This window comes from Pan troglodytes, chromosome 10 (genome assembly GCF_028858775.2).
Source record: "Pan troglodytes isolate AG18354 chromosome 10, NHGRI_mPanTro3-v2.0_pri, whole genome shotgun sequence".
In the NCBI taxonomy this organism is placed as follows: domain Eukaryota; kingdom Metazoa; phylum Chordata; class Mammalia; order Primates; family Hominidae; genus Pan; species Pan troglodytes.
Window position 1 is genome coordinate 53159809 of NC_072408.2, and position 25120 is coordinate 53184928.

Here is a 25120-nt window from a genome sequence, read left to right on the forward strand (position 1 = left end):
TAATTATACTAGATTGTGAGTTCTTCCAGGGACTCACTAAACTCTAGATCCCTAGCACCCAGGAGACAATGCCCAACTCAAGTAGTTACTCAATAAACTTGTGTTAAGCCAGGCGTGGTGGCTCCCAGCATTTTGGGAGGCCCAAGGAGGGAGGATGGCTTGAGGCCAGGAATTTGAGACCAGCCCAGGCAACATGGCAAGATCCTGTCTCTACACAAAAATAATAAATGAAAATAAACTTGTGTTAAACCAACTTTTCAGATGAGTAAATTCCATGCTTTTTTCCTCTCCTGAGCCCAGGGCCCGATTAGGCTGCAGTGATGCCAGTAATAAGAAGTGTGGGAAAAGAAGAAAAGTTATAAAGTTCTTAAAGAGAAAACTTTAAGACGGGCATGAATAATCAGAGTAGAAAGACATCAATAACCCAACAGTAATAAATGTAGGGAATTAGAAATGACCTCAAACCACATTTTCCTCTGGAAAAATAATCCCTCAAAGAAAGTGAGAGCAAAATGAACAACGGTAGGATAAGCAAAACTGCTTATACCAAAAGAATCCTTGGAAGATAACACATGAAGTGAGCAGACACAGTATCTCCTTTTTCCAAAGCCCAGAATTGGTTTCAGTTCTGCTGCTCGGCCCCATCTCCCCAGGCATGTCTGCGTTGTCCCAGGAATGATTTAGAACCTGCAAGGGCAACATGATTTTACTAATGAAAGGGAATTCTTGGTTCAATTTGGCCATGATACATTCTGAATCCAAGTGCAATAGTACATATTCTTTGAATCTCAGAAAGAGTTTCTAAGAATTTGACCAAAACAAATATTTATGTTATAGAAGAAGACTTTGTGAATATTAAACTTTCCCAAATGAACCCTGCTGGAACAGCATTCATTGGCTGAACATTGCCTCCCCACACCCCACCCCCTGACCCCCACTTCTCTCTCTCTCTCTCTCACACACACACACACACACACACTCTCACACAAACACAATTTCACTGCCTGTTGCCCATTTGGAGCTGATTAGTTCATCCCCCAACAGGTACTAAAACATTATGAGCTCAATGAGCCTGCTTACCGCACTGAGTAACCCCAGACTTGTATCTCAGCAAGCCCTGTGCTGAAATGTAAGTGCCAATTCCCTTGCTCCTTATCATAAAATTCCCATCAGTTACATGAATATTTTTAAACACTTAACTTTGATCAATCCTTTGGCTTTTTCCTATGTATGCATATCTGTGTACGCCTGTGTCTATGGTGATTCTTTTATTAGATGGGTCTTAAATGTGATAGGCAATAATGCAACAAATCTAAAATTTCTAAGTCTATGTTCAGGGTCAGGACTAGGATGAGACAAGAAAGGGGCTAAAGTGGCAAAATTCAAGAAGGCCCTCACTCTCAGGGTACCCAAAGCTTTTTCACTGCCAGTCCCACTCATCTGAGGCTCTGTAAAGTGACATGCTTTACTACTGTGCAAAAAACACACACACGTCATCTAATCCTCTCACAAAAAATGCTGTGTCTCCTCTTCTCATAGCTGACTAATTCTCAACCTTCAAGTTCTAGCTCAGATGTCTCCTCCTTGGAGAGAATGTTCCTAAATACCTTCTTTAAAGGAGTATCCTCTCCTATAATTCATCATGGCACTCTTACTTCTCCATGTTGGTCAAAATGTATAATTACTTCTTGTTTATTGTCAGTTTCCACGAGAATATTAGCACTGTTAGGGCAGAAACAATGAATGTCTTGTTTAACACCATACCCCCATTGCCTAGCACAGTGCCTGGCACATAGTTAACACACAATAAAATAATGTTTGAATGAATGGAACTTTAATGGCTTTGGGATGATTCAAGTCCACTAGTGACATTTACTTGCCTTGAATTCTTAGATGAGTTACATAAATCCTGTATGGCCCACCTTTGAATGTTCTCACCTCAAAATGGAGATGTTCATTCATCCATTCATATTCATTAAGTTGCTTGCAAGGTATCTGACATAAATCAAAGAGTAAATAAATGAATATTTATTTTCCCATTTGGAAGCATAAAAAGTTATATACTGTTCAAATTTACATGGCCAGTGTTCTGGTTTTTTGGGACTATATAACAAACCACCCCAAAATTTAATGGCTTAAAACAATTATTACTTCACTATGATTCACAGTTCTTGTGAGTCAGGAATTTGAGAAGGGCTCTGTTGGGTAGGTCTGGCTTGAGACTTCTCACCCAGTCAGATGGTGGCCAGAGCAGGAAAAAAAAAAAAATGGAGGTCTGGAGAAGCTAGGGGTTAGCCAGGGATTGATATATTTCTCCCTCCTCTCTCCTCTCTCTCTCCCCGTCTCTCAGCATGCTGTCGCAGTGCTTCTTTATATGATCTCTCTAGGTAGATCAACTGGACTTCTTCACAGCATGGTGCCCCAGGGCAGTCAGACGGCTTACCTGCCAAAACAGTGCTCCATTGCAAGTGTTCCAGCAAACAAGGCAGAAGTTGTATTGCCATGTATGACCTAGCATTGGAAATGCAGCTAAGTAGATATTTCAGGATCCTTCCTGCCCACATTCATTCTGGAAAACAAAGGCTTCTTTTCATTTTGCTCCGTCTGTCCTTTTCAGTTCAAGCTGACACAATTCCTTTAAAATTTTTTGTGAAATTTTTGTATATTAATTTGTAATCTACTCCATTAAATGAAAGTTAGACAAAACTCTTTAAAGTAAGCCTTCACTCCCTGTGAGGTTGCCTTCGAAAAATTCCCTTAAGTGTCTTAAAAGTCCTGGCACAGTGGCTTATGCCTATAAATCCCAGCACTTAGGGAGGCCAAGGTGGGAGGACGGCTGTAGCCCAGGAGTTTGACACTCACCCTATCTCTACCAAAATACAAAAATTAGCTAGGCTTTGTAGCTTACACATGTGGTCCCAGCTACTTGGGAGGCTGAGGTGGGAGGATCCCTTGAGCATGGGATGTGGAGGTTACATCCCTTGAGCCAACAGCGAGCCACTGCACTCTAGCCTGGGAGAGACAGCAAAAACCTGTATCAAAAAAACCCTAAAGAAAACAGTCTTAAGAAAAACAAAAACAAAAAATTTTAAAAATCCTGTTAACACAAAGGGTCTGTGATGCACACCCTTCAGATTCTTAGAACATTTTTGTCTGTTTGAAAGGATATGAGGCCCCACCTAACATCTTTGAGGTCTTAACAAAGGATTGTACAAGACCACCCTGGATTTGATCTCTGCCCTGAAACTAGTACTTGAGAGTTTTTGTTTTCTGGTAAAATAAGAAACATTTATTTTCAAAAACAGTCTTGACATCTTACTATTTCCTCTATGTTTTTATTAAAAACTGAACAGTTGCATTTTTGGCTTATCTGTCTATTTGTGTCTTAGCATGATGTCTAAAAGAAACCAGTTGGCCTTTTCAACATTCTGCTTGCAAATTTTCTCAGACAGATCCATTAGTTCATTGGGTATGTTTTCTCTTTTCCATACTACTACAGGTGACAATTTGGCTACACTTTCTACCACCACCTAACAAAGGCCTCCTTTCTTCTGGTTTTCAATAAAGTTTTCCTCACATTCTTTTAAACCTTTACAACAGATTCTTCAGGGCCCAACAGGCTTCTGCTGACAATATCTTCAAGGCTCTTCCAGCATATCTCCCTGATGCCCGACCCCAAATTGTTTTCATCTTTTGTTCTAGCAGCACCCCACTACAAAGTAACAGTCTGTTCCATTTTTCTGATATATATCAAATCTATCCAATACTTAAGATCTTGAAACAAGAACAAACATTTTATTCTCTTGTTGTTTCTGTGGGTCAGGAGTCTGAGAAAGATTGTACGAGGGTGGGGTTCAGTGGCTCACTAATCCCAGCACTTTGGGAGGCCAAGGCAGGCAGATTACTTAAGGTCAGGAGTTCAAGAACAGCCTGGACAAAACAGTGAAACCGTGTCTACTAAAAATTAAAAAAAAAAAAAATCAGCCAGGCATGGTGATGCGTGCCTATAGTCCCAGCTACTCAGGAGGCTGAGGCAGGAGAATCAGTTGAACCCAGGAGTAGAGGTTGCAGTAAGCCAAGATGGCACCACTGCACTCCAACCTGGGCAATAGAACAAGACTCCATCTCAAAAAATAAAATAAAACAAATAAAATTATTTTAAAAGGCTCTGGCTTAGGGTCTCTCGTGTGTTTGCTGTCAGATAGTGGCTGGAACAGTAGGTGGGTTGGAGCAGATGGGAGATGCTGGGCAGCTCTTTTATTCATGTATGCTCAGGGCTTCTCCATGTAGTGTCATTACATAGGCTACCTTGGGCTTCCTCACAGCATGGTGCTTGGAGCTCCAGCAAGGCAGTATTAGCATCACATTTTGTCTTCACTTTGGAATTCACACAGCATCACTTTCATCACACACTGTTGGGAAATATAGTGAAAACACCTGCCCAGCTTCAGGAGAAAGAATGCAAACCCACGCCTTTATAGGAGGAGTGTTTTTTAAGTGCAGATTTATTTTCAACCCTCTATATCCAGTAAGTAGCCATTGAACTACTTGTTTTCTATTACATTAAAGGAAATAGAAAACTTCATTCACTCATTCAATTGTTCATTTATTCATATTCCCTTAATCCTCTGTGTATATCCTGTTACTAGAATATCACATTGTTTTCAAATGACCTCTTTTTGTATGTGTCTCTTCCCTTAGACTGTCAGATTTCCCAATGTGGTTGGGAACTGTTTCATTCTTCTTTGTGTCTTCATTACTTAGTGTGAAAGCTGACTCATAATAGATGCTCAAATAATATATGCTGACTAAACAGATGAATAAGTAAATTGTACTTTTACTTTATTTACAAATGTTGAATTGGAATATTTCCTATTAAGTAATGAATCACCAAAAACTAAATTTACATTTCTATTCCCTGTTGCTAGAAAATTTTGTTCTTATTAAGTCAACAGCATAATCCATTTATATTGGCTTTGTTTTGTAAATGTGCTTTTTCACATGTAGACCACAGAGAGGGTGTACCCTGCCTTAGAATCCAAACAACTGAAGCAAATGTAAAAAATACCTTCCAAAAAGCAGGCTGACCCAACCACAGCACAGGACGGATTGCCCAGCATGGGGAAAGGGACAAGAGAACAACCTTGTGAAAAAGCAGCAGCAGGAAGAAAAATATTTTGGCAAAGGTGCAGCCCTCATGAGGAAGAACAGCAAAGCTCTGCGACCCACCTCCAGGCTTCTGAGCTGAGGAAATAGTCCCAGGGCATAATAAATCTCTAAGTGCAAAAGTTAGATGAATACAAAGCTAAGGTAGTGTGAAAAGATGCCCAGCTCCAAGAGACTTGACTATTATGGATAAGGCAACAAGGCAGGGCACAGGGCTGGGCTCTTCCTCTGCGTAGGGGATTCAGGGGATAGAGAGATTGGTGGTTGGAGGAAGCACACTCATTCTGCATGTGCAGGGAGTGGGGGCTTGAGGGAATGTTAAAGAGGGGCTAAGGAAGAAAATAGCTGAAAGGCTAGGACTACGATTTTAGCAGAAAGGCACCAAACAGTAGGTTCCCTCTCTGTACCTCCACACCCTACCCCCAATCTTGAATTCCTCCCAAGATGAGCATTGGTTCAGGACACTACCACATATTTATTGTCACTGAACAGGAAAGATCTGGCTGATCTCCAGGCACTGCAGCCCCAAAGCTTGAAGGCTAAGTGTGTTTGTTATTGTTGTTGTTTAACTCTGTCACACAATTATCCATTAAGGCAGATGGATCCATTTTTCTAAACACCCATGAAACTGATTCCTTAGCACAGATCATTTATTTGCCTCTGAAGAATGGTATGAAACAACTATTTGGGAAATAACACACAAGAGAATATGTTTCCCAAACCTCTCATTAGTGGGGAGAGGACTTTTGTGTTTTGCCAGGGGTCATACAAATTCTGGGATGGGGTGGGTGGGATGGATGAGGGTTCTGAGAAACTGAGAAGAAGCCAGGATTGGACAGACACAAACATCTATAAAAGTTAAAGGGCATTTTTTCACAACAAATTGTTTGCTGACAATTGTTTTTCACTCTTGAGAAAACCATGTATGTTCTTCCTCTTCAAAAGTTACATGGAAATTATAATAAAACTATTGCATTTATAACATTCCTCTAGTAAAACTGAACCTTCTCTCAAAACTACCAAATACTGACCCCCTGAAAATAATTCTATTGTCATAAGCATGACTGAGGTGACATCAGCAGAGCTCCCTACTCTACAGGATGGAGTTAACTAAAGGAATCATAATGACCTGAGTACTCACATCATTTGACTTCAGTCTCTGATCAAAATGGTGCCTAAATCAAGTTTCCTGTTTTTCCACCCTGTTACACAATGATCCATTAGGACAGGCGGATCAATTGGACCAGCCATCCATGCAACCTCTGGTTCCTGAGATCAATCTGCTTATTTGCCCTGGTGAAAAATAGCATGAAGCAATGGTTTGAGAACAAAATTTTCAGTTCACTTACAAAAGTTGGCATCATGTAGATACAAAGCCTGAGAGCCAGTTTGGAATTTCTGATTACCATACTATAAATCTTACCCAGTGAATAAAGAAAAAGTATCAAGTCTTTATCTGCCTTTAATGAGTGTTCCTTTCTCTTAGTTCTCTCATATACCCTAGTCAATCAAAGAACCTAAAGGCATTAATACCAAGTGAATCATTTTATGCTCACATATGCAAGCAATGGATAGTTTTTTCCCCAAATTTTGGAGCAAGAAGCCTTTGAAACACTTCTAAACTGCACCATATATTTTGTCAAGATGTGCCAGACAACTAGAGATGGAGTTATATTCTTGGCCAACACAAAATGGCATGTGATTCACCATACCTTTTCCTACAGCAACAAGCTGCAGGAAATAAAACAAGGTAGAAATTCTAAATGTATGAGAAAATAATGCTAGAAAGCATCATATCTGGTAATTTCATAATTAAGAGTTTGAAAACAATAAAGTTTCAGTATTTAAAACCTTAAAAGAAATCATAGTTTCAGCCCAGGCAAAATAGTGAAACTCTATCTCTACAAAAAACACAAAACAAAAAAAAATTACCTGGGCATGGTGGTACATGCTTGTGGTCCCAGCTATTTGGGAGGCTGAAATAGGAAGATCGCTTGAGCCTAGGAGGTGGAGGTTGCAGTGAGCCAAGATGGTGCCACTGCACTCCAGCCTGGGTGACAGAGTGAGTCCCCACCTCAAAAAAGAAAAGAAATTCAAGTTTACAAGTAGAGTTTTATATTTTATGTCTTAATGTTTCCCACCAAGAATAATACTTAGAGAATTTTATAAAGGTCTAGATTTCAAAACAATGAGACATTAGTCAAAATCAAAAAAGGAATAGCAAGGATGAGGTGAAAAGAGTACTTGAATGTATTTCTGGATGCACCGGATAGTGGCAAATCATTTTTGAAGATAGTTTATGAGTTTCATGATCCATAAAAGTATTTGTATTATTTGGCCCAGATTTTGCCATTTGGACTATCAACCCTAAGGAAACAATTTTGAAATATATGTTTATATTTTAATATAAACAAAATAATTTCAAAAAAGATGTTTTCCATAGATTATAGCAATAAGAATTGGAAATAATTTAAGTGGCCCCAAATTAAGGCAATTATATAATTTGGGGTCCAGCCAACAATATGATAATGGTTAAACTATGGTACCATTAAGGCAATATAAGCAAAGGCACAGTTTTTTTTGGTAATTTCCCAACTTACTGTAAGTGGTTATGATAGTTACATTTTTAAAATAATTTTTTAAGTCCTAGAAACCCTACCAATGCACTTGAGTGTTATGAGCACTGGAACACTGAGGTAGTTTTATAAACTCTGCTCTGAGGAACAGGACTGGGGAAGGAAAGAGTAAAGATTGCTGCTTTTAATACAGTGTGATTTTAGACCATTTAACAAAAACTTAATATAAAGAAAATGACAATTACTGCGGTAAGTAAGGAGGACAGAGACTATAAGCAAAGGAAACATGTTACCAGATTGTGTTTTAGGAATAACCCTCTGGTCAAGTCTGGAGAGTGGATTAGAAGGAACTAAGGAGAAGATAGTTCATTGGAGTTAGAATGCTTTAACGATTATTCTTTACATTTGTGTTGCACTTTATAAACTACAGTATTCTTTCACTCCATGATCTAATCTAAATCCTTTCCATTTAAAAAAAGCAACAATTCAACATCAGGTTTCAGGAGAAATCAGCATGTAAATTAGGCATTATGCAAAGAAAAACAAAAACTTAAAATCTACAATGAAAATACGTCAGAGTCCACAGCTGCCAGGAAGCTCTAAGACAATGTTTTATCCCAGGATCTGCCATTGAGCTGTATTTTAAGTGTATCTGTTTTGTCTTCCTTCCTCAAGGTCTTTTGATATTTTATTCTTTTATACTTCTTTTTAAAAAAAGGGTTTCCCTCTGTCGCCCAAGCTGGAGTGCAGTGGTATGGTCTCAGCTCACTGTAGCCTCGACTTCCTGGGCTCAGGTGATCCTCACACCCTCAGTATCAGCCTCCCAGGTAGCTGGGACTACAGGCACACACCACCATGGCCGGATAATTTTTGTATTTTTTGCAGAGCTAGGTTTTCGTCTTGTTGTCCAGGCTGATCTCAAACTCCTGGGCTCAAACGATCCTCCCACTTCAGCCTCCCAAAGTGCTGAGATTACAGGCATAAGCCACCATGCCCAGCCTGATATTTTATTCTTACTGAAACAAACTTACCGTTATAACCAATGTCAGTTAGATGTCCTACCTTTATCTTCAAGTCACTCATACCCCAACCCCCAACCCCACTCCTTGCCCCAAAGAACAAATGGTTGATCATGGCTTGGATAAGTTTGTTCTCTATTCCCCGGGACCTTTTTACTCCTCTCCCATTTACCACTCTGGCTACAGAGAAAGAAGAGGCAGCACTGTCTCATCCAGGATGTTCCTGCTACTCGAGCTCCACCCACCCATCTACCTGCCTCCCACCCACCCACCTGCCTCCTACTGAGGGAGGGGAAGCAGTGGTTATGGCCCTGAGCCCTCAAGTCGGGCCTGTGCAGAGTACTTCACATGCTTGCTTTCCACGATGCTCCCTGCAGCCTTATAAAGCAGGTACTGTTATTCTCTCTACTGAGCTGCAAAGAAAATAAAGCTTAGAGAAAGAGAGTCCTGCTAAGGCCACACAGGTATTTAGTAGCAAAGCTAAGGTTCAAACCCATGGTGTATAACCCTAAAAGTTTGTGCTTATACATTACAGTAAATACGACATTATTCTTGGGTGGTCTTCCCAGCCCACACATCCTTCAACCCTTTAGCTTTTACTTCAGGTTAAGTAGAGAAGGGGTGTTTGTGAAGCAACGGAATGCTCACAGTTCATGGAGCTTCTGCTTCTCGTTAAATCCGGGATAATACATTCATCTTATCATAGCAGTTGCTGAAATACACTTCAAAGGCTAACTTAATTCAGGGGTTTTAATGAGTGTATAAAGACAGGCATATTCCTGAAATTCTACTACATAAAGCATCTGAGTCAGATTATACCAGAGCTCTTGCTGGGCTATTTTTAGGAGGGCTGTATATAGGACATAGTTTTCTGGTTATGTCACAAGCTTGCAGGTGGGCCTTCTCTTCACATTTTAGATAAAAATAGATACATAGATATAAAGATAAATACAATACAGTTTCTGCCCTTGAAGAGTTCCAAGACTAGTTACAGGGACAGAAAAGGTAAAAATGAAGCATGAGAATGTGAAATTTGGCATAACAGAGGTAGAGGAGCAGAGAGAGCAGGAATTTAAGCACCTTAGAAGCCTCTGCTTCATCTGTGCAACACATTTTATTACATGCCAAGCACCGGTGAAGACAATTATGCACAAAAATCAACACTGTCTCGGCTGTTAGGACTCCACTTTCTCAGGTGGGGAAATCAGACCTCGTCAAATGCCAGCACAAAAGCAGAGTTCCACTTTCCAGCGGTGACGACCTACCCACACGAGAACATGCCTCTCGCAAAGGATCTCCTTCATCCCTCCCCAGAAGGGGAGAAGAGGAAACACAAGAAGAAATGCCTGGTGCAGAGCCCCAATTCCTACTTCATGGATGTGAAATGCCCAGGATGCTATAAAATCACCACGGTCTTTAGCCATGCACAAACGGTAGTTTTGTGTGATGACTGCTCCACTGTCCTCTGACACCCTACAGGAGGAAAAGCAAGGCTTACAGAAGGATGTTCCTTCAGGAGGAAGCAGCACTAAAAGCACTCTGAATCAAGATGAGTGGGAAACTCAATAAACACATTTTGGATTAAAAAAAAAAAAAGCAGAGTTCCACACCAAGGGAAGTATGCCCAAGGAAAGCAATGCTGTCTGCAGAAGACACACAACAAAAGGACTTGCCTTGGACAGGGGCTGGGATGAGTGTAATCATGGTGGCCCTCCTCTGAGGAAGTGACTCTTGAGCTGAGAGGTGAGGACAGAGGAGGCATTAACTCAAGCAAAGGAATGGGGCTGAGAGCATTCTAGACAGGCAATCACGTGTGCCAAATACCGGGGATGAGAAAAGCAGAGCCTTTCCAAAACACTGGAAGGAAGTCATGTGACAAGAGTGCAGCAAGCCAGGGGAAGGGGCACAAAAGGATGGGCAGGGCAGGAAGATACCCAGGAGCCAGGGATGGTGGTGAGGATTACAGGTGGCAGAGATATAATGACACAAGACTCTTCACCTCTTCTCCATGTACCACGTAGGTACCATGTCCCCTAGGTAGCCACCTTTCCACAGCCTTGCACCACGACAAAAGTAGCACAGAACCACTACAAATGTTCAGACAGGTCATGTAACCTCTTAGATTCTTCACTTATTACAAATCAACATTTTGGGCCAGGGATATGTTTTAAAATCCTTTCAGTTAGGTGAAATATGTTAACATCAACAGTTTTCAGATTCTTCCCCCTACTAAAAGGTTGGTAGTAAACATTTCTACTGATTGAAAAAAATGGCTTTACTGATTGATAAATGGTACTGGGCTTTCTGTCCAAACATTAAATGAATTCTAACATAATCATAGCACCACCTGCATTCATTTGAAAAATGATAATCCACATATGTGTCCCAGATATAAGCATTTTTTTATCTGCAGAATGATGTTTGTGACACATATGAATTTAGGGACCACTTGTAAAAATGATACGGCCCATAACTTGGAAACCGCAAGGCTAGATAAACTCTAAGGTCCCTTTCAGTACTGAAATTCTGATTCTATCATAATTTTCAGTAAGAATCATTTTTATCCTTATATATAATGGAGCAAAAGACAGAAAAAACTTTGGCTAAAACTGCAACTAAAATCTTTCGGAACACAAAGCCAATTAGGAAAATCTGCTTAAGTTGACCATGATTTACTGTGATTCTAAACATGTGCACTCTGCAGCTGATTAACAATTCTCTTTAATGTGTTTTTAAGCTTCTTGAACCTCTTAACCTCAGCTGTTCTGAATCTTGATGTCATCAGCCTTGATCTCCCTACATCCAAATGTTCTCTGTGGGCTTTGCTTTCACACAAGCCCATCCTATATAATCACCCCAACAGCCCCAGGCTGATGTCCTCTAGCACTGCAATTTCAGGAAAAAAAATTAGCTTTACGTTTCCAATACTTCATTTAAAAAAAATCCAGAAATGAGTCTCCCAGACCTGGATTACACCTTGTGCTCATCCCTGAACCAATTGCTGCGGCCTAGAAGATGGAAATCACAGATTGGCCAAGCCAAGTGTCACTATCCATACACTTGAGAGTAGGGAAATGAGGGAGGTTTCAAAGGAAAAACCAAGGTGACATGATATGGATATCCCATAGACCAAAGCAACATTTTTAATGACCTTCTGGACTTTTTTTCTATTGCAAATGACAGAAACCCAATTTATGTGGTTTTAGCAAAAAAGAGTCTTAATTGGCTCACATAACTGAGAACTCCAACAGTAGTTTGGCTTCCGGCATAGCTAGATTCAGGGATTCAAATAACTGAACTCCCTCTTCTTCTCCCTCTCCATCTCTCTCCTTATCCTGATTTCTTTAGTCTTGACTTCATCTTCAGGAATGGTTTCTCCAAATGGAAGACTGTGTAGTCCCCAGCAGCCCTAATGGACATAATTTTAGCTTCTGAACTTTCCAAAGAAGAGTGGCCTTCTTTTCCCTCCATCTCAGGCTTCAAAGGACTCAGAATAGCCCCCTGGGGCCACATGTCCAGTCAGCCACAAGTCACCCCAACCAGAGCATGAGCTACTCTCATTGAAAAGCCTAGAGCCCATACCTGGGGCTGGGAAAGTAGGGCCTCAAATTAGACCTACAAAATATAAAAGAAAAAAAGTTCCTTAAACGTAAAGTCAGATGCTCCACCAAAAAAAAAAAAAAAAAAGAGAGAGAGACATTGGGGGATAGGAAGGCAAAAGCAATAGGTGTCTATTATGGTCCTCGTGCTAACATTCAGCTCCATACATCACCATGTCTGTCACCCAGCATTTGAGCTTCTGACCCTGTTGTTTTGCTCTCTCCCTTCTGGCTGAGCGCACTCCCGGAAAACTCTTGGTGGTAATTCTCTTGCTTTAGCTCAACCTCAAGACCCTTCTTTTCCATACTCTAACCTGGTAGAAAGTCTCTATTTCAGTATGTATTGGTCATTTGGGCAGGATTTGCAAGTAAGAGGCCAGGGTTCAGGTGTGCTGACTCAGGCAGGTGGAGCTGGTGCTAGCAGACTCAGGCAGGTGGAGCTGGTCATGAGGGCTCACGAGGAAGAGAAGAATTCATTGTATGTGAATGAGGACAACTTTACAAATAAAGATAATAGAAAGTACAATAAATGGCATTAACGCCAATGAAGAATGAAATTATTTTAGAGCAGTAATATCTCCCTATTACTAAGGGAGATACTACTATTTTTAATGAACAAAAAGGAAAGAATAAAGTGTTATGAAGGGACAGGAAGAAAAGTCTATGGCAGTATTTCTCAAAGTATGGTCCCTGGACTATAGCAGCACGTATTAGCCCATTCTCAAGCTGCTATGAAGAAATGCCCAAGACTGAGTAATTTATAAAGAAGAAAGGTTTAATTGACTCACAGTTCTGCATGGCTGGGGAGGCCTCAGGAAACTTACAATCACAGTGGAAGGCAGGGCAGCAAGAGAGAGAATGAATGCGGGCAGGAGAAATGCCAGACGCTTATAAAACCATCAGATCTCGTGAGAACTCACTCACTATCACGAGAACGGCGTGAGGGAAAGCCGCCCCATGATTCAATTACCTCCCGCCAGGTCCCTCATGACACGTGGGGATTATGGGGATTACCATTCAAGATGAGATTTGGGTGGGGACACAGCCAAACTATATCACAGCATCACCTGGGAGTTTGTTTAAAATGCAACTCTGAACTTGTCAGAAGCCTGAGGATAGACTCCTTCAGGTAAATCTGATGCATGACAGTTTATAGACCTTTTACTTTAAAGGATGATCGGTCCTTCCTCTCTGGAGATCCATTTCTCGTTTTAAAACAAGGTGCTGATATTCATCTTTCACAATTTGTAAAATGCCCCCTTTCTAGTCTCTTCTTTCAATTCCTTCTTCCTTATTTTCTGCAATTTCAATTTCTAGTTCATGAGCATAACACAAACTGTCAAGTTTAGGTCGATGAACATAGCTAAAGACAAATAAGGAAAAGATAAAAGAACGGCTCACCATTTCTCAGTGTATATTAGCAAAGAGGAATTATTTGAATCAACCAAACTTTGGCTTTGAACTTTCTGCTCACAAAAATGGACTAGTCATTTTTTGAGCAGACGTGCAGTGGAAAGGGAGCTTGCATCTTCTCTGTTGTACACCAGCTTATACATACACTGTAGAAAGCAAATATTAAAGTTTTTCATCTTAAGGAATAATTTTTTTTCTTTTTTCTTTCTTTTTTTTTTTTTTTTTTTTTTTGAGACAGACTCACTCTGTTGCCCAGGCTGGAGTGCAGTGGCACGATCTCAGCTCACTGCAACCTCCACCTCCCTGGTTCAAGCAATTCCCCTGACTCAGCCTCCTGAGTAGCTGGGATTGCAGGCACCCGCCACCACGCCCAGCTAATTTTTTTGCGTTTTTAGTAGAGACGGGGTTTCACTATGTTGGTCAGGCTGGTCTCGAACTCCTGACCTCATGATCCACCCACCTCGGCCTCCCAAAGTGCTGGGATTACAGGTGTGAGCCACCGTGCCCAGCTAAGAAATAATATTTTAAAAAATTTTTACAAATACTATACCAATGTTATAACCTGGGAAATGTGCAGACATATTCAGTGTGAATGAAAAAGGACGCAGTTACAGGACACAGACCAAATAGAGAAATAACAATGAACACTCTCATGGTATTTACATGCCAGGCCCTGTTCTAAGTGTTTGACATATATGAGCTTATTCAATGCTCATAATAGCCTTATAACTTGCATACTGCTAGCAGGCCCATTTGAAAGATTAAGATGAAGCACAAAGAGGCACTTACAAAGACCACACAGTCTGAACTTGAAACCGGGCAGTGGAGCCCAAGAACCAGTGAATGCTCTTGACCACCTTTCTTCTTAATCTCTGGTCCCAACCACTCTTCCAGTCTACCTCGAAGCAGAATTCAGTGATATTACTGTAACTTTAAGCAAATCAAGGGCAGCCAGGAGCAGGGTGGGAAAAGGCAGAGATGTTGAAGGAAACATGGAGACGGGAGGAATGAAGCTGGACAACCGGGCATAGAGTAGCAGCACCAAAAGAAAAGGACAAGAAGTCAAGGAAGGGGAAGCTGGAAATGGGTTGACGGAGTTCATGGGCAAGGGTGAAAAGCAAGGAGGTTGAGAGAGAGTAAAGAGATCATGATGTTGCTCTGGAGAGGCTGAGGATGAGTTCAGATGATGAAGGGGTGGGAAGCCGCAGGAAGAGGGGACACAGACAGCTAAGGAGACTAGAGACCCAGGGGAAGCCATGAGGGAGCCAGTCTGGGAAGTAGAGCCAAGAAGAGATGCGTTTAGAAACGAGGACTTGGGTCCAGAAAGATAAAATAGAAAGGGGACAAATAAAGAGAAGGAGACAAAATGAAAAGGGAAGGTCCTCTCCTTGGGCATTCCAAAGGCCATCATGCCCTATGGTCTAGATAAGAGAGCATTTGTTAATAAAAATTAAAAGACTTGGATCTAGCACCAGTGATTTTTCATTTTGTTCATCCATTCCCTAACAGCTTGTGAGCATTCACTTCTAAAATAATAGAGACAGAAGAGACCAAGCCAGAATGACATTTCCCATCCACTCAATACATGTCTCAGTCCTGTCAGTGGGGCAACCACAGAGGAGGGATTGAGCAATAGAAACCCATTTTTACTGCCTTTAAAGGGCTATTTAAACACGCCACAGAGAACATGGCCCAATTCAGTGAAAGAGAAGCTCTTAGCAGCAGCTGCCTACTCCACTTGGACTGTGTGGATACACGCTCTGTCTCCACAGTGTCACAATTCTTCAACATGGGGAGGGCTGGCCTTGTGTCACATTTACCTGAGCGACCTAGGTTCCCAAATGTCTAAAAGAATGTGACTGAAGAGTCAAAGGCATACAGACAAAGACAATTTAGGAATATTTTGCTTATTGACCAAATAGGTGGGAATTCTTGCACGCAACAGATTGCCTTCTGAATACAATCCAAGTGCAGGGCCTCCCTTTATCATTCCAGCCCTCACATTCCAGGACTTCCCAAACTTACCTGATGTTAGCAATCACTTCGAGTACTTGCTTTAAAAAGAAAAGCGTTTGCCAAAAAAAAAAAGTGCCCCCGAGATTCTGAATTAATAGATTTAGGCGAAACCTAAAAAGAAACTTCTTTTTTTTTTTTTTTTTTTTTTTTATTCCCACAGATACGAACACTTACAGAAGTAATTCTTTTGGTCTGACATGTTCAGGAGGCTCTGGTGTGCCCTATTCACCACCTAAACTGCATTTCTTTCTGTCGTTTAGTTTCGTTTTGTTTTGTTTGAGACAGGACCTCGCTCTGCCACCCAAGCTGGAGTGCAGTGGTGCCATTACAACTCACTGTAGCTTCGACTTCCTGGGGCTCAGGTAGGTGATCCTTCCACCATGCCCAGCTAATTTTTGTATTTGCGGTAGAGACAAGGTTCCTCATGTTGCCCAGGCTAGCCTCGAACTCTTGGGTTTAAGAGATCCACCCACCTTGGCCTCCCAGAGTGCTGGGATGGCAGGTGTGAGCCACTGCGCCTGGTCTAAACTGCATTTCTTTTTGCTCAAATAGTTCCCACTTCTTTCCTACCCATACTCTTCACATCACACATCTACCTATGCCAACTTCTAGATTCCCCAGCTTCTGCCACCACATACTATGCTCTCCTATTGAAATCCTTGAAATTCTAGCCAATTCTCAGCTGGGATTTCTTGACCTCCCAACTTGAAAGTGGTCTCTTCCTGTCCACTCTAACATGCAATCCAGTTTGTACTTGTCTTGTGGCACATGCTCCCATTTTACCTCGCTATAGGAATAGTACCCGTCATACCTCCTTGCTAGACTGCAAACGTGTTGAAGGCAGTAGCTATGTCTTCGGATAGCCCCCCAGATATCAAATGCTTAGCACAGTGCATGGGCCATTGTGTCTCCTCCGGAAGGAATATTCCTCCCTTCCCTTTTCTCTTTCATACCCCTTCTGTGCATAGCAACAGGCTTTGCATACAGTATCTGTTTACTAAATGTATGTTGAATAAATGAGCAACTGAAATAAGAACTTTTGGAGACTTTTGTTAATTTGTGTTACTTTTTGATTCAGATAAAACACGCTTGGGAAAAAGTACCTGGAGGCATTTAGCATACAGAAAGGAGATGTTTTGTTTTTCTCTATAGGCAACTCATAAATTACAATGCCAAAGTCTTGGCTGTTGAATTTTGGGACATTTTTAGAATAAACAAGCATTTAACTGAGTATCTAGAATGTTATACAGAGCTCTTCAGAGAACTAAAGAAGGATACAAAATAAATGGGGGAAAGGTTCTCCTATTCTCATCAACACAGAGTTTTGTTTAAATATAACGAAATACATGGGGCGCAGCAGCTCACACCTATAATCCCAGCACTTTGGGAGGCGGAAGCGGGAGGATGGCTTTGTTACAGTAGGTAACTAGTCAGGCATAACCAGGGTAGGAGAGGGCTCCCCACCACACCTCACCAGCAAAGTCAGGCAACCATCAGGTGATGGTCAGGCAGTTGTCCCACTGCCTCTCTAAAATAATAATTGGTTACAGCCAGCATCACAGAAAGGCAGGTCCCCTATAGATAGAAAACACCTGAAATTGGTGATTGACAGCTTCTCAATTAAGATCTCAGGAACTGGGCGAGCGGGCTCAAGCATGAGCATTAAGAACCAAAATGGCAGAGTATGACCTTCCCGGGTCATTCCACCTGAAAAGGGACGAAGTCCCAGGCAAGCATGTGCCAGACTCCAGTAAACACACTGTGCATGCTCACCTCCCAGGCGCCAATTGGCCACTGCACATGCTGGCAGGTCACCCTAAGGGAAGAATCAAGGAAAAAGGGACACAGGAGCCCGGAAGTATGCCAACATATAACACCCTAAGTCAAAGGTCAAAAGCCGCACTTGACCTCCAAGATGGCCGCTTGGGCCTTTTCCAAGTGTACTTTCCTTCCTTTCCTTCCTTCCTGCCCTAAAGCTTTTTAATGAACTTCCATTCCTGCTCTGAAACTTGCCTCCGTCTATTTTTCTGCTTTATGCCTCTCAGTCGAATTCTTTCTTCTGAGGAGGCAAGAACTGAGGTTGCTGCAGACCCCTATGGATTCGCTACTGGAAACTCAGATAACTTCCACTAGTAACAGCTTGAGCCAGGAGTTCAAGACCAGCCTGAGCAACATAAGGAGACAGTCTCTACAAAAAAAAATTGTTTTTAATTAGCTGGGCAAGCTGGGCTGGAGGATCACTTGAGTCCGGGAGGTTGAGGTTGCAGTGAGCTGTGATGGCACCACAGTACTCCAGCCTGGGTGACAGAGCAAGACCCTGTCTCCAAATATATATGTGTGTGTGTGTGTGTATGTGTGTGTGTGTAGAGTCTCACTTTATATAGATAGATACATAGATATATCTCTATACCCAATATTATATTATTAAATCATTATATTATGAAATATATTAAATACAATCATTATAGTATTAAAATATTAATTGTTGCAGCAATTTCGCTTAGTGGAAATTTCAGCCAATGTGCCAATTATTACCAATTATTCCAACTGCCACAAGAGATTGTTTTGCTCACTTTAGATGATGAAGTGATCTATAAATTGATTCTTCAGTTCATTCTCCAGTTTCTTATTTCTTTTCTTTTTTTTTTTTTTTGAGATGGAGTCTCACTTTTGTCACGCAGGCTGGAGTGCAGTGGCGCGATCTTGGCTCACTGCAACCTCTGCCTCCCAGGTTCAAGCAATTCTCTGGCTTCAGCTTCCTGAGTAGCAGGATTACAGGCACCTGCCACCACTACTGGCTAATTTTTGTATTTTTAATAGAGACAGAGTTTTGACATATTGGCCAGGCTGATCTTGAACTCCTGACCTCAGGTGATCCGCCCACCTTGGCCTTCCAAAGTGCTGGGATTATAGGCATGAGCCACTGCGCCTGTCCAATTCTCCAGTTTCTTGAGTTGAAATTAAGCTTTCTTCAGTTCCATCTTGATGTGTAACCCTGGCTTTGCTAGGTCCTCTCCTGCAAAATACCAATTTAATTGGATAATGATCACTTGTCCTTGTATTATTCTTATAAACGTCCCTATACAACTGGATGTAATTTCTTCAGAAATCAGGGAGAATTCTACATAGCAAAGAAATCTTTTCCAGATATACTTTTGAGATTGTGTATTAGTATTATGATATAAAACTACAAAACAGCCATGTTCTGATGTTGACCGTGTAACTATGACCACATTATGGCAAGCATACATTCACATTTAAAAAAAGAAAAAAACTTTAAAAACACAATTAACCAATGTTTCTTAACATCCAGCTATTTGGCATTACAAAAACAAAACATCTGGCTAGCAATTACATGTATTTAGTTATCACAAAGATATTTTGCTTCCTATAAGACTGTATAAGAATCTTAAAAATCTTATTAAATTTTTTTGATAATCACCTCCATGGTCAAAGTAATCAAGGTAACAGAAATTTGAAATGTAAATTGTTTCCTGCCTTCAAACAATGCTCATTGTTGTTGGCTCTAACCTCTGATGAATGCATAGCTTGTAAATTTCTTCTGAATGCATTGCATTCCAATCTTCACAAGTGAGGACTTTAAATAGCAGCTTATCATTATGTCAAAATTCCTTAATGCTTTTACACCAGAAAGAAGGCATATAAGGAAAATAAGAAATCGAACGGTTCCAGACCATCACACTGCTATTTATATTGTAAATGGGACACACAGTGACCTCTAAGAATTGTAATTGTTCAACTGTACGATACAGCTGGTACATATAAAGATGAGTTCTTTAGGAACTGGTTAAACAAAAAGATTCATTTGGAACTAGCTCTAATGCCTTTCAGTTACATAACGTAAGATGTGAAAAACTTCTATGCATATGTCCTGTGGCATTATACAAAAATAGCATCTCTCAGTGCAACTTGATCACCAGATAATACTGAGGATGGAGACAGGTAACAAGTAACAATAAATTGTGGCTATGCAGCTTTAACCAGAAAAAAGAAAAAAGTAACCTGGTGAACTCTCCAGTTAGTAATCAGGCTCCTTTCATTCATTTGAATTATAAATACAGAGAGAAGAAAAGAAAGAAAAGATCCACAAATATTTTACCTCAATTAATTCCAACAGAATGTTGGAACGTGTATGTCAGACTCGACCGTTATTAAGCCTGGTATATAATTACAGCAAAACATATTGCAGAATCTTGAAGCAATCATTTTCATTTTTCATTTCTACTTCATGGCTAAAAATTACCATTTCAAATTTTGATGAGTAATCCACATCAATTTTGGATATTTTAAAAGTCACATAGACCTGAAGACATTACAAAATTTACAAGAACATTCAGATACAGGTAACTGTAGTTATCAGATAGGATGCTACAATATTAGCACTGCTTTTTTAGAATGATACCTATGTGGTAAGTAGAAAAACAAATGTATACCCTTTATCCTCCTCAGTTATATCTATATGACTGAAATAGCACCTGAGGCAGAATATTCTGTGTTGGAACAAAATAATCATTTGAATGTGAAATGTTGTATGCCAGTTAAGACAGCTCTGATGCTCTCCTTTACCAGAATGTAAGCTCTTTTAGGGCAGAATTATTCGCATGCCTAGTGCTGATGACCTCTGTGCCTAGAATAGTATCTGACATATATTTAGGTGCTCACTAAATATTTGTTGAAAGTATGAGTGAATTCAGTCTTTGAACAAATACTTCCTGAGAGTCTTTTTTTGTGTGTATGGAGACAGGTTCTCACTCTATTGCCCAGGCTAGAGTGCAGTGGTGCAATCTCAGCTCACTGCAACCTCTGCCTCCCAGGTTCAAGTGATCCTCCCACCTCAGCCTCCCGAGTAGCTGGAATTGAAGGCGCACACCACCACACCGAGCTAATTTTTGTATATTTAGTAGAGACGAGGTTTCGCCATGTTTCCCAGGCTGGTCTTGAACTCCTGAGCCCAGGCAATCCACCGGCCTCGGCCTCCCAAAGTGTTGAGATTACAGGCATGAGCCACTGCGCCTAGCCTGAGAGTCTTGGTTAACTATCACAGGTGTGATACCTAAATATAGGATACTAGGATACTTGGCCTTCAGAGAAAATAGAGGGCATTTCAAACCAGGTGACCACAAACCTACTGTTTAGGTAATTTGAAAGGAAAACAAAAAAAAGAAACAATTGAGAACTTAGCCTTGGTTCCTTCTGTGAAAGCAGCAGAGTAAGATAGTAAGGAGGAACTTCAGGAAATTTAGCCTGAGGTTGTGAACAGTCAGTCTGGTGTGCTTCAGTCTAGACATTTTGGGAGAAGAAAAAGGGGACTAGCAAAATTTCACACAACTATATGCGTGGCCATGTTATTGTTTGTTTGCTTTTAATTGTTGTCTAAATTTCTGATTTCTGAAAGGGGCTCTAGCAGAAGTGATAAAGAAGCTACTCTGGCCACGTTGGTCATCAAAACAAACCAGGAGGAATTACCTGTTCTCATAAGAGTTCAAGTCCAGTTTTTCCAACTCCAGAGACAGAACATTTGCCTGAGAAATGAAACTTTCTGAGGGTCATCCAAAACAAGCCCAAAAGCCTTTTGAGGTTCTCCAACTGCTACTTATCTTCTACCATAATTCTGCTTATAATTATAAGTTTGTCTGATATGATCCCTGATCCATTTTTTTTTACATATGTCAATTTTTCTGTTTTATAGTTGTGCTAGGAGTGGTTTAAAGTTGTGGTGTCATAGAAGTTAAATCGGACAAACTTTTTAAGTGCTACCAAAATTACCTGAAATGTGTGCGTGTGTATATATATACACATATAAATATACATATATATTCTTTATATAGCTTATCTCTGATTCATTTCATTGGGTTTAATACAGTGGGATATGTTAAAATATAAATAAAGTGCATCTTTTTCTGTGATTAGTAAAAAGCTGTTCCTAAGATTTGCTTAACCTCTGCTGTGTGCAATTGCCAATGGATCCCATTAGAGGGTTGGTTTGATGCTGGCTAATCTGAATTCCCAGCAGTTCAGGCTGAAGGAATTGTTTCAGGGCACTGAGACCAATCAGGAGAAAAGACATCCAACAACAGAATTGCTATAGGATTGTCACACTATCTGTTTACATTTTGATGATACTGTTTAGAAGACAATGTTCAGGCACCGTTCTTGCTGAATGTTTAATGTGCCCAAGTATCAAACTGAGTGCTCTACTGCAGGACCCCAGGTGTGTCTTCTTTCTTTAAGCTTAGGCAGAAAGCACAGCAGCCTCCCACTGCTGTTGTATAATTCATTCCAAGCTTTGCTTGATTTTGTGGACCCAGACAGTGCCCCGACCTAAGCTACCTCTAAGTAACACACACCCTTGACTCAACACAAAGCCAGCCCCGCCCACTTCTGCATGTAAAGACCCAAAGTGCTTGCCTTCCAGAGGGTGGTTTCTCACAGCAGTGAGTAGGAATAAACATTGAGTCAGACAAATGATCAATGGCTGCTCTTTGGAGGAACCAGTACTCTTTGCTTTGCTTTTAGATGGGTGAGCTCGGAGGCACTAAAAGATTCGTTTCTATAGCATCATTTATTCTGGGGCAACAAAAAATGGTTTGGCAGTCTCTTCCAATTGTTTTTATTTTGTATTATTTGATATATTTACTACATGACCCAGCTATCCTACTCCTAGGTATTTACCTAAGATAAATGAAAACATGCTCATAGAAAAATGGGTACACCTCTATTCATAATCGCTAAAAATGGGAGGCAATCCAAATGTTCTTCATTCAGTGAATGGATAAATAGCCATTGGATGGAATGCTACTCAGCAATAAAAAGGAGCAAACCACTGATACATGCAACAACTTGGATGAATCTCAAATGCATTAGGGTGAATGAAAAAAGGCAGTCTCAAAAAGTGGCATACTGTAAGACTCCATTAAAACAACACTTTCAAAAATATGTATACAACCATAGCAACAAAGAACAGATCAATACTTACCAAGGATTATTTGTGAGAGCAGAGGATTGACCTAGAGGGTGATGGAATTATTCTGTATCCTGAATGTGGTGGTGGTTACACAAATCTCTGCAAGTGTCAAAACTCATAGAATAGGCCGGGTACAGTGGCTCACGCCTGTAATCCCAGCACTTTGGGAGGCCAAGGTGGGTGGATCACCTGAGGTCAGGAGTTTAAGACCAGCCTGGCCAACATGGCGAAACCCCATCTCTACTTAAAAAAAAAAATGTTAGCCAGGCGTAGTGGTGTGTGCCCGTAATGCCAGCTACTTGGGAGTTTGAGGCAGGAGAATCGCTTGAACCCGGGAGGCAGAGATTGCAGTGAGCTGAGACTGCACCACTGCATTCCAGCCTGGGTGACAGAGGGAGACTGTCTCAAAAAAAAAAAAAAATCACTCATAGGATAAAAAATCAAAGTCAATGTCGACTTTACTGTTTGTGAATTTAAATAATCCAAAACAAACACACACTGAGTGGTGGGAATAGCAGAAAACTAGTATTTGAAGAGACCATAGGTGAAAATTTTCCAGAGTTCTTCCACCATTTCTGAGGAGTGATGGCCCAGGGAGAGAACAAAACCTGCAGAAGTGAGTGCATCTCAGCACAGATGACAAGCTCTCTAGTTGCTCTTGGAACCAGAGTGATACATCCGCCACCATCACTCTGGATACAGACAGAAGCCATGGAGTATGATTACCATTTGAGGGGTTCCAATGACTCCCCACCACCACCCCTTAGCCTGCCATGACCTGAAATTGTTAGCATTAGAGACCTTCCCCAGGCTTAAAGCAGGTGTCTTCATTGTGCTATTCCCATATAAACATGCTAACTAGGAAAAAGAATCCATTATCACTTTACCAAGAGGTTTCTCAGATAAAATAGATTCAGAATTCTGGGAGAACAGCACACAAGGCAGCTGTATTTGCTGAAAGGACAGAGAGGAGAAGGCTGGATCAAGGGAAGTTACCAAGTAAGGGAGCCCTAAGGAAATCAGCGGAAGCAACAAAGGCCACCAGTGAGGACAGTTCCCCAAGAGGGGACAAGGCAGCCGTGTCAACACAATTCATTGCCTATAAACACCATGTCTGTGTCCATCAATATTAAAATCAGCCCAAGCTGCAGAGCACATGAACTATGCATAATGGATCTCATAATTTAAACCTGACTGATTGTAAGTTCCTCAGAGACAGGACCTATTTATCTCAGGGTAGTGATCCTTCCTGTGCTCCCAGAAGGAGCTTAATAGTTTTCCAAATGAATGGAATGGATGATTGAACATGCAAAGTTTATTAAGGAGGTCAGACTGATGATGACAACACCTCAACCAAATCCCTTTCAAGTTTCTCTTTCCCATTTTCCATGCTGAAACTCTTTGGTCCATAAAACGAATTCTCATACCTTGTCAGAGTAGAAGCACTGCCTTAGAACCGCATAAACACTTCCTCTGAGTTTACAGAAGTGGATTAAATGAACAGGGCAATATCATATATTTTTCTCAGTAGTTGGGACAATTTTTCCTGGACTATGTTTTCTTCCTCTTTAACCTGTCCCGCCTTGACCTACCTTGTCCCTGCCATGTCCTCACTCTACCATGCTAAAAATTCATTTTACTATTCTCCAGAAACATTCTCCTCCTCTGGAAAATAGCAAAGTTTAGAGATCAACTACATTTCTGAAATCCAATCTCAAAAATGACTCCAATACCATCTAAATGTGTTGACCAGGCTGGGTGCGATGGCTCACGCCTGTAATCCCAGCACTTTGGGAGGCCAAGGCAAGAGGATTGTTTGAGTTCTAGACCAGCCTGGGCAACACAGTGAGACCTCGTATCTATTATTTTAAATAAATAAATAAATAAATAAAAATATGTTGACTGTCTAAGAGTTGAGGTAGGTAATTGGACATAGGTTTCATTTGCTCTGTTCTGGAATTAGCATCTTTCTTTTAAATTTCACTACCACACACATTAGTCTTCTTTTTTCCTTCCTTTTTTTAAATATGGACATCAGAACAATTATTCAGTTATTATACAGATGCACCAATACACATCGCCAAAGGACATTGTACACAATAATCCTTATTACATTTATCTTCATGCACAAAGGATATTTCCCTTTGAACAATGCCTTTCTCTGATAAACTTGTTTAGTACAGGAAGCAGTTACATAGAATTCTATCTCCAACAAGTATTATCTGGTTGTCTGGGTGCTTTTTACTGTCAGTTTTTATTGAAATTGTATTTTTATGTATGCATGCACGTTTACTATAGACCATACATACAGTAATCACACACAAACACGTGAACTGTGACTGTCTG

The 25120-nt window shown here is 40.8% G+C and overlaps 1 long non-coding RNA gene and 1 pseudogene across 2 annotated transcripts in view; one reads left to right on the top strand and one right to left on the bottom strand.

The window, feature by feature from the left end:
* Positions 1-2479: 2479 nt before the first annotated feature.
* LOC107967764 (uncharacterized) overlaps positions 2480-25120 on the bottom strand; it is a 39640-nt gene continuing 16999 nt past the window's right edge. The window contains exons 4-5 of one of the 2 annotated variants that reach the window (XR_008538410.1): positions 7099-7240; positions 2480-2569 (exon numbers count right to left, since the gene is read on the bottom strand). This is a non-coding gene — a long non-coding RNA (uncharacterized LOC107967764). Of the gene's footprint in view, positions 2570-6345; positions 6460-7098; positions 7241-18673; positions 18806-25120 lie in introns of those variants that run through there. The other variant, XR_001708479.1, reaches the window with a different exon arrangement.
* On the top strand, positions 10023-10317 carry LOC100615993 (small ribosomal subunit protein eS27-like; annotated as a pseudogene).